This window comes from Oncorhynchus tshawytscha, linkage group LG26 (genome assembly GCF_018296145.1).
Source record: "Oncorhynchus tshawytscha isolate Ot180627B linkage group LG26, Otsh_v2.0, whole genome shotgun sequence".
In the NCBI taxonomy this organism is placed as follows: domain Eukaryota; kingdom Metazoa; phylum Chordata; class Actinopteri; order Salmoniformes; family Salmonidae; genus Oncorhynchus; species Oncorhynchus tshawytscha.
In genome coordinates this window covers 34,049,577-34,059,366 of record NC_056454.1, presented here as the reverse complement: position 1 = coordinate 34,059,366, position 9,790 = coordinate 34,049,577, and the positions used below count along the sequence as shown (strand labels likewise).

General features: G+C 42.9%; 1 long non-coding RNA gene across 1 annotated transcript; it reads right to left on the bottom strand.

Annotated features, from left to right (window-relative positions):
- Positions 1-8,219: 8,219 nt before the first annotated feature.
- Positions 8,220-9,790, bottom strand: LOC112224950. The gene is made up of 3 exons (XR_002949514.2): positions 9,633-9,790; positions 9,444-9,536; positions 8,220-9,320 (listed from the first exon to the last, which is right to left on the bottom strand). It is a non-coding gene; the product is annotated as an uncharacterized LOC112224950 (long non-coding RNA).

Genomic DNA, 9,790 nt, shown 5'->3' with positions numbered 1-9,790 from the left:
ATAGCAGAGAGAGGGTTAGTCATTAGGTCTAAGCCCAATCCCAAATGAACCCCCAGACCCTACGCCATATGCAGATCTGAGAGGATTTGATTGGTATGACCAATATGGTGAAACTTCCACCTAGCCTATCAGAGGCCAAGTTGGAGCTAGTACCGTATTTATTGCACCTGACAAATCCTCTTAGATCTGAACAAGTGCATAGTGTGTAGGGTCAAGGGGTCATTTGGGATTGGGCCCTAGTATCACTGGTCACACTCATAACTTAAGATAAGATATACAATATAGCTTGACTCGTCTCAACTCACACATGCTCAGAACAAAATCATTGTAAACACTCTTATGATAGTAACCCAATTGAATCTTGTTTGTTCTAATCCCTGTGCTTTAAAATGAACAAGTAGCTACCGCCTGCTGTTAAGATCTTGATGGTCTTGATGATGACACTTTCAAGTTTCACAACTGACAAAGTAAGTTGCATAAAAGCCATGAAGATTAAAACAAACCTGCCTATTCAGAACATAAGAAAACCTATTCAGTTGAGTTGTGTGATGGAGTAATCAGGCATTCTTGAACAGAGTCGTTCTCAAGGCAATGATGCAGTGTAATTGTGAGCAGTGTGTCTGCTGCTGTGCCTTCTGAATATAAAGCAGGGCCCAATGAGCCATGACGGACCCTGCTCCAACACACACACACACGCACACACACATGTGCGCAAACACGCACGCAAGCACGCACAAATGCTGAATCACACACACACAACACACACACTCACTCTGGCCCTCTGTCTGCTTCCTGCCTATGTGTGGGATGTAGCACAAGGCAGCAGGACACATACAGCACTAACTGGTGTCTATCAGCCATGTGTGATACACAGAGACAGCCTGTCTCTCTAGTAGAAGACCTAACTCACAATGATATTAGGCACAGAGAGAACAAAACGCTGAAATTACACACACATACACACACCACGCACCCACACACACACCACACAGACACGCACGCACACACACCACGCAAATACACACCACACACATCCTCAAAGGGTCTCTCCTCTCTTAACAGTGTGCTGCCAGGCTAAACTTGAGTACTATTGACATCTCATAGCTTGATACGATTTGTCCCATTACTTCTTAATACATCCTACCAGCATCAATAATTTAATCCTGTGTTTAATGAAGGATTCCTCACTCACTCCCTCCATTCATCTCACACCTGGGGTCGTGAGAGTACAGTCTATGAGGCTGAGAGTGTGGTTATTGCGTAATGAGGTGATTGTGTCCTGGGTTTGTGATTCAGTAGGTAAAGATAGGCTAGCACCACCCAATATAGTCTACATCAATATAAAGGTTTATTTCATTAGACTATATCTAACATTGATCTGAGAAATGACCAATGGCATAATTACTATATGACAGGCTTAAAAAAATCTTTAAAATCCTTCTTTAACCAGTCTCGTACCCTTAATCTATACTGACTGGTGGATTTCACAAGTGACATCAATAAGAGATCAAAGCTTTCACCTGGGTTCACCTGGTCAGTCTGTCATGGAAAGAGCAAGTGTTCTTAATGTTTTGTACACTCAGTGTAGCTCAAAATACTGTTGGTAATCAAGCCTACCACTGTTGTGTCGTCCGCAAACTTGATGATTGAGTTGGAGGCGTGCGTGGCCACGCAGTCGTGGGTGAACAGGGAGTACAGGAGAGGGCTCAGAACGCACCCTTGTGGGGCCCCAGTGTTGAGGATCAGCGGGGTGGAGATGTTGTTACCTACCCTCACCACCTGGGGGCGGCCCGTCAGGAAGTCCAGTACCCAGTTGCACAGGGCGCGGTCGAGACCCAGGGTCTCGAGCTTGATGACGAGTTTGGAGGGTACTATGTTGTTAGATGCTGAGCTGTAGTCGATGAACAGCATTCTCACATAGGTATTCCTCTTGTCCAGATGGGTTAGGGCAGTGTGCAGTGTGGTTGAGATTGCATCGTCTGTGGACCTATTTGGGCGGTAAGCAAATTGGAGTGGGTCTAGGGTGTCAGGTAGGGTGGAGGTGATATGGTCCTTGACTAGTCTCTCAAAGCACTTCATGATGACGGAAGTGAGTGCTACGGGGCGGTAGTCGTTTAGCTCAGTTACCTTAGCTTTCTTGGGAACAGGAACAATGGTGGCCCTCTTGAAGCATGTGGGAACAGCAGACTGGGATAGGGACTGATTGAATATGTCCGTAAACACACCCGCCAGCTGGTCTGCGCATGCTCTGAGGACGCGGCTGAGGATGCCGTCTGGGCCTGCAGCCTTGCGAGGGTTAACACGTTTAAATGTTTTACTCACCTCGGCTGCAGTGAAGGAGAGTCCACATGTTTTGGTTGCGGGCCGTGTCAGTGGCACTGTATTGTCCTCAAAGCGGGCAAAAAAGTGATTTAGTCTGCCTGGGAGCAAGGCATCCTGGTCCGTGACTGGGATGGTTTTCTTTTTGTAATCCGTGATTGACTGTAGACCCTGCCACATACCTCTTGTGTCTGAGCCGTTGAATTGCGATTCTACTTTGTCTCTATACTGACGCTTAGCTTGTTTGATTGCCTTGCGGAGGGAATAGCTACACTGTTTGTATTCGGTCATGTTTCCGGTCACCTTGCCCTGATTAAAAGCAGTGGTTCGCGCTTTCAGTTTCACACGAATGCTGCCATCAATCCACGGTTTCTGGTTTGGGAATGTTTTAATCGTTGCTATGGGAACGACATCTTCAACGCACGTTCGAATGGAGGGCGGGGGAGGGCCTTATATGCATCGCGGAAGTTAGAATAGCAATGATCCAAGGTTTTACCAGCCCTGGTTGCGCAATCGATATGCTGATACAATTTAGGGAGTCTTGTTTTCAGATTAGCCTTGTTAAAATCCCCAGCTACAATGAATGCAGCCTCAGGATGTGTGGATTCCAGTTTGCAAAGAGTCAAATAAAGTTTGTTCAGAGCCATCGATGTGTCTGCTTGAGGGGGAATATATACAGCTGTGATTATAATCGAAGAGAATTCCCTTGGTAGATAATGCGGTCGACATTTGATTGTGAGGAATTCTAAATCAGGTGAACAGAAGGACTTGAGTTCCTGTATGTTGTTGTGACCACACCACGTCTCGTTAACCATAAAGCATACGCCCCCGCCCCTCTTCTTACCAGAAAGATGTTTGTTTCTGTCGGCGCGATGCGTGGAGAAACCAGCTGGCTGCACCGACACCGATAGCGTCTGTCCAGTGAGCCATGTTTCCGTGAAGCAAATAACGTTACAGTCCCTGATGTCCCTCTGGAATGCTACCCTTGCTCGGATTTCATCAACCTTGTTGTCAAGAGACTGGACATTGGCGAGTAGTATGCTAGGGAGTGGCGCGCGATGTGCCCGTCTCCGGAGCCTGACCAGAAGACCGCTTCGTTTGCCTCTTTTACGACGTCGTTGTTTTGGGTCGCAGGCTGGGTGGAAGGCAGAACACAGGATCCGTCCCGGGAAAGTCATATTCTTGGTCGTATGATGGTGAGTTGACGCTGCTCTTATATTCAGTAGTTCTTCTCGACTGTAAAAAAACTAAAAACTGCATAGTTTCCTAGGAACGCGAAGCGAGGCGGCCATCTCTGTCGGCGCCGGAAGAGAGAATGTTCCTTCTAATTTTGTGGTTGGAATACAGCGGGCACTTGGAATGCAGCTTTCTTTGGCATGAGTGACAGAGTAGGAACCAAAGTGTTGGTCAGTGTTTCCCATGGGACCCTAATTAGATTTAAATAGATACATTTCAGACAAATCATTTAGAATATGATTTGCCTATTCCTCTCTGATTACGAACAAGCTGTTCCACAAACAATACTGATACACTCCACCACTGGTACCGCCTGTATTAGAGCAAAAGTTTGCTAGCAAGATTTGCCCTATCTCAGTGGATTTAGTTAGCCAGCTAGCTAGCAATTAGCATTAGGGGCTAGCAAGACAAAATTTGGCACATTTGCCACTTGCTAAGACTAACTAGCTAGCGTTTTGTAGAGAGCAAGTTAAACAAATGAATAGTATAATATAGAAAACACGGATTCATAAGTGGAAAGTGGAAAAGGTGAGACGGAGAGAGAACTGTCAACTTGAGCAATAAATTAGAATTTTTTAAAAACTGACATTTCAAAATATCTCAGCCTCTTGCGATATGGATATTGCGCATGTTAATATCGCAATTTCGATATCTGTACAGGTGCCATGCATTGAAAAGCATGGCCTTGTAGTGGCTTTCGTTTGTGAATTTCTATGAATTAACTGACTTATTTCCTAAAACTTATCAATAATAAACATCATATTAAGGTGTGGGAAATTCATTGTGTGACAAGAAAAAACTACCAGGTGCATTTCGCTTCAGCAGCAGAACAATTTATTTGTCCACAATTCAACTGTGGGAACATAGTGGGAACATAGACAAAGGAAGTACCCATGACTCGCTCCGTTGAGAAATGGTTACCAGAATCAGAGATTATGCTACAGGACTGCTTTGCTAGTGCTGATTGGAATAGGTTTTGAGATTCTGTCAATAACATTGACGAGCTAACCATCTCAGTCACTAGCTTCATTAGAAAATGCATCGGCGAGGCCTCCCGAGTGGGGCAGCGGTCTAAGGCATTGCATTGCAGTGCTAGAGGCGTCACTACAGATCCTGATTTGATCCCGGATGTGTCGCAACCAGGAGACCCATGAGGCAGTGTACAATTGGCCCAGCGTCGTCCGGGTTATGCAAGGGTTTGGCCGGCTGGGATGTCCTTGTCCCATCATGCTCTAGCGACTCCTTGTGGCAGCTTGGCCCATGCACTCTGACTTCGTTTGCCAGCTGTACGGTGTTTCCTCTGACACATTGGTGCGGCTGGCTTCTGGGTTAAACTAGGAGGACACATGACCCTTGACCTTCACCTCTCCTGATTCCGTACGGGAGTTGCGGTGATGGGACAAGACTGTAACTACCAATTGGATATCATGACATTTGGGAAAAATGGGTAAAAATGACCTCCAAAAAAAAATCCATTGGCAATGTTGTCCCCACAGTGAGGGTTCGCTTCCCCAATCAAAAGCCCTGGATTAACACAGAGGTTGGAGCTAAACAAAAGGACAGGGCTACCAGACACGGAGCTATCGTAGACAACCCTGAGGCTATGGCCGAGGACAGCAATAAGTACAAGAAGTCCCACTATGGCCTCCGCAGAATCATGGCAAACCCAACCGTGATCTGTCCAACGATGTCTCTCTACCAGACGAACTCAATGCATTTTATGCACTCTTTGACAACAACAACATTGTGCTTGGTGTGAGGGCCATCACCGACAAAAAAGGATTGGGTGATCTCGCTTTCCAAGGACGATGTGAGAAAGGTCTTTGATCAGGTCAACACTCGCAAGGCAGTAGGGCCAGACGTTATTCCAGGGCGCATTCTCAGAGCATGCACAGAACAGCTGGCAGGCATAATGGGCGGCAGGTAGCCTAGTGGTTAGAGTGTTGGGCCAGTAACCAAAGGGTTGCTAAATCGAATCCCTGAGCTGACAATGCAAAGATCTGTCGTTCTGCCCCTGTTCCTAGGCCGTCATTGTAAATAAGAATTTGTTCTTAACTGACTTGCCTAGTTAAAAATAAATAAAAAACAATTCACAGAAATGTTTACCTCTCTTTGTCCCAGTCTGTAATCTCTGTATGTTTTAATAGACGACTACCATCATTCCTGTCCCGAGTTCCTGTTGCCCTAGAGCACTCACTGCTGTAATCATGAAGTGCTTTGATAGGCTGGTTATTCCACACATTAACTCCACCATCCCAGACACACTAGACCAGGCTTGGGCAACTCCAGTCCTCGGGGGCCTGATTGGTGTCACAAAATTGCTACACGGACTATCTGAGTTGACCCTGTATATTTATTGACCTTTACATTGTTTTTATTGACCTTTAACTTTGCAAAGGGCCTTACAAATGCATTATACATTTCTACTGAATCTACACACACTCTCACATACAGTACAGGCGCTGCTGCTACTTTATCTTACAGTATATCCTGTTGCCTAGCCACCTTAGTCCTATATACTGTATATCTACCTCCATCAATCCAGTATTCCTACACATTGTAAATATGGTCAATTGTAATCGGATCACGCTGTGACATCATTATGTGGGCCAAACGTTCCATCCCACCTGAACAGGCTGAAATTCTAGGCATTATTTTCGAACAGCTCTTACACAAAAAGTGCATTATCATCATTTTCACCATTTCAGAGGGTTATTTCGACCTCATAGTAGGACCGGGATGATACCAGTATCGCAATACTCGTTAGTCCCAAGCAGGGGAAAATATATATATTTAAATATACTTAAATCATGCTTCACGAACATATTTTACAAATGTTATATTTAATGCATTTCATGTACATTTAATTTGTATTTTATTAGCATTTAGGTATACAGTACAGTGCAAGAGTTTTAGGCAGGTGTGAAAAAATGCTGTAAAGTAAGAATGCTTTCAAAAATAGACATGTTAATAGATTATATTTATCAAATTACAAAATGCAAAGTGAGTGAACAGAAAAAAAATCTACATCAAATCAATATTTGGTGTGACCACCATTTGCCTTCAAAACAGCATCAATTATTCTAGGTATACTTGCACACAGCTTTTGAAGGAACTCGGCAGGTAGGTTGGCCCAAACATCTTGGAGAACTAACCACAGCTCTTCTGTGGCTTTAGGCAGCCTCAGGTGCTTCTCTCCTTGTAATCCCAGACAGACTTGAGGATGTTGAGATCAGGGCTCTATGGGGGCCATACCATCACTTCCAGGACAACTTGTTCTTCTTTACGCTGAAGATAGTTCTTAATGACTTTCGCTGTATGTTTGGGGTTGTTGTCATGCTGCATAATAAATTTGGGGCTAATCAAATGCCTCCCTGATGGTATTGCATGATGGATAAGTATCTTCCTGTACATTGAGGAGACCATTAATTCCGACCAAATCCCCAACTCCATTTAGAGAAATGCAGCCCCAAACTTGCAAGGAACCTTCACCATGCTTCACTGTTGCCTGCAGACACTCTATTGTGTATCGCACTCCAGGCCTTCGGCGAACAAACTGCCTTCTGCTAGAGTCAAATATTTCAAATTTTGACTCATCAGTCCAGATCACCTGCTGCCATTTTTCTGCACCCCAGTTTCTATGTTTTCGTGCATAGTTGAGCCGGTTGACCTTGTTTCCACATTGGAGGTATGTTTTTTTGGCCTCAAGTCTTCCATGAAGGCCACTTCTGACCAGACTTCTCCGGACAGTAGATGGGTGTACAAGGGGCCCAATGTTTTCTGCCAATTCTGGCACTGCTGGACATCTTCCGATTGCAAAGGGAAGTAAACTTGATGTAACTTTCATCTGCTGCAGTAAGTTTCCTTGGCCGACCAGTTCGTCTACGGTCCACAACGTTGCCCGTTTCTTTGTGCTTCTTCAAAAGAGCTTGGACATCTGGAAACCCCTGTCTGCCTTGACATGTCTGCCTGGGAGAGACCTTGCTGATGAAGTATAACTACCTTGTGTCTTGTTGCTGTGCTCAGTCTTCCCGTGGTGTATGACTTTTGACAGTAAACTGTCTTCAGAAACCTCACTGTGTTAGCTGAGTTTGGCTGTTCCTCATCCAGTTTTATTCCTCCTACACTGTAAAAAATATTGCGTCCCTTTTACTTTAAAAAAATGTAGGTAACTATTTGCATCAGCTTTTTAAGTAAATCCAACAAGGAGGATATTACAAACTCTAATATATGAAGTGCAATCAACTAACTGGACCTCAAAAGTTCCTTTCATTCAACTTAATTTTATCAGGTTCAGAAGTTGTTGTTTTTTGTTGACCTGCTTAAATCCTTCAAGTCCTAGAACGAATGTTATAAGTTTGATATACTTAATGTAATCCGTTACAGAACAAATATTGTATGTTTAATTTGCTCAATTTACTCAGTATCATAAATTATATTCTATGTTTTATCAACAAATGTGTTTTGCTCAGTTACTTATGGTACTCAGGTTAGTAAAATGTATTTCAATTGGGTTCCTACTAGTCAAATATATATACTCACAACTAAACTTAAAAAGCTGATGTAAATAGTAACCTCCATATACTTGGGATAATTTACAAAACAAGATTATTTCTATACAAGGGAATATGCAAAAAGAAACAACAGTGTTCAACTTCAAACTTCCACACCTTTATTTTGATTTTTTTTTAATATAATTTTATAATTTCTTCAAACTTCAATCTCAAATTTCCCCTTAAGCCCTACTCCTTAAGGCAATCGTATTTTGTAATCTGTAAGCATTCTAGGTATAACTACACCTTGCCTCCTTAGGTAAAGTTATATCAAGATAGCTTGCACCTGACTACAAATCATTTTAGATCTTCATAACAACTTCATAAAGTTTAGGTGATAGTTTGGGATTAGCACTTTGACCTCACATCTTGTACATTTTGGCAATAATTTTCTGGCGGTCTGTGTGCCCCTTAACACCAAAGCAATATTTTAACAGAAATGTTAATTAACCATTTGTCTTTATAGACTTTACACAAAGCACAATATGAACTTTAACTAAAATACAACCTCATTCAAACTGTTTAAGATTAATCAAAACAAGGGTTTTCAAAACATACATTGCACATATTGTTACAAATTATATGCCAAATTCTCCCTTAAACCTGACTCCATATGCACTAGTGAAGCCCATATGGACATATTATTTTGGCAGGTATAAGCATTCTGGGTATAACTCCACCTTGCTTCCTTAGGTAAAGTTGCATCCAGATAGCTTGCACCTGACAATTAATCTCAGATATCCACTAGTGCATGTGGAGTAAGTTTTAAAACAAAGCTGTTTTTTAAAACAGGAATTGACAATGTCTCTTAGGACTTCACCTAACAAAGAGCATAATGTAAACTGCAGCTTCTATACCACCTAGCAACTAGCTTTTCAGCTTACTGCGTAGGGTTTAGACCACAGTTTGTGAGTGGCCCTTTGAGAGTTCTCATAGATATCTTGGACCCGTGGGGAGGTCCTGTGATCATCAAGTTCCAAGAATACATTTTGGACCACCTCAAAGGTATATTTCAGTTCTTTGTACCTTAGATTTAAGCCATAGATGAGGCCCATAAGCAACGTACATGACTGTAACACTGGGAATACCAGCCAGGACCTCTGCTCCTTCGATGCAGATTCCATTCTCTATATTCTGGTGCAGATCCTTCACAGTGAACACCTTCCTCACATGCTGAACGAGGTCCTCTCGGATCATGGTGTCGTCAGCATCCTGAGTGAAAAAAGAAAAGAAATAACAGGCTAGGCTACTAGCTTAACTGTGCTACTTGAAAGGAGAGAGAGAAAAGATACCTCATTTAAAGATAAATAAGGATACAGAAATAAAACCCTTTACCTTGTATTCTGTGATCAAGTCTTCAACCCTCTCGCCGAGGTTTATGATCAAGCCACGGATCACACTGTCTCTTCTTTCCTGGATGGTGTTGCACTGTAATATGATGTTATACAAATAATTGCATTTAATACCGGCAAATAAATACACAGTATAACTTATATACTATTGTGAAGGTGTTACTGTGTATACCCTGCACAGAACTTCAAGGATTTTCTGCATGTCCGCCTTTACTGCTCCTCCTTTTGACTTAAACAAGTCCAATAGTTTTGGTGTATATTCATCCAGCTTATGCATAAAGGTGGACTCAAGAGCAACAGTTGTAATTCTTCTGAACTCTTCCTTAATCT